Raw genomic sequence first — 260 nt, forward strand, 5'->3', positions numbered from 1 at the left:
TCGGCACCTCGTCCCGGTCGGCACCTCGTCCCGGTCGGCACCTCGTCCCGGTCGGCACCTCGTCCCGACACCTCTTCCCGGCACCTCGTCCCGGCACCTCGTCATGGCACCTCGTCCCGGCACCTCGTCCCGGTCGGCACCTCGTCCCGACACCTCTTCCCGGCACCTCGTCATGGCACCTCGTCCCGGCACCTCGTCCCGGCACCTCGTCCCGGCACCTCGTCATGGCACCTCGTCCCGGTCGGCACCTCGTCCCGGCA

The sequence above is a fragment of the Penaeus vannamei genome, chromosome 7 (assembly GCF_042767895.1).
Source record: "Penaeus vannamei isolate JL-2024 chromosome 7, ASM4276789v1, whole genome shotgun sequence".
In the NCBI taxonomy this organism is placed as follows: domain Eukaryota; kingdom Metazoa; phylum Arthropoda; class Malacostraca; order Decapoda; family Penaeidae; genus Penaeus; species Penaeus vannamei.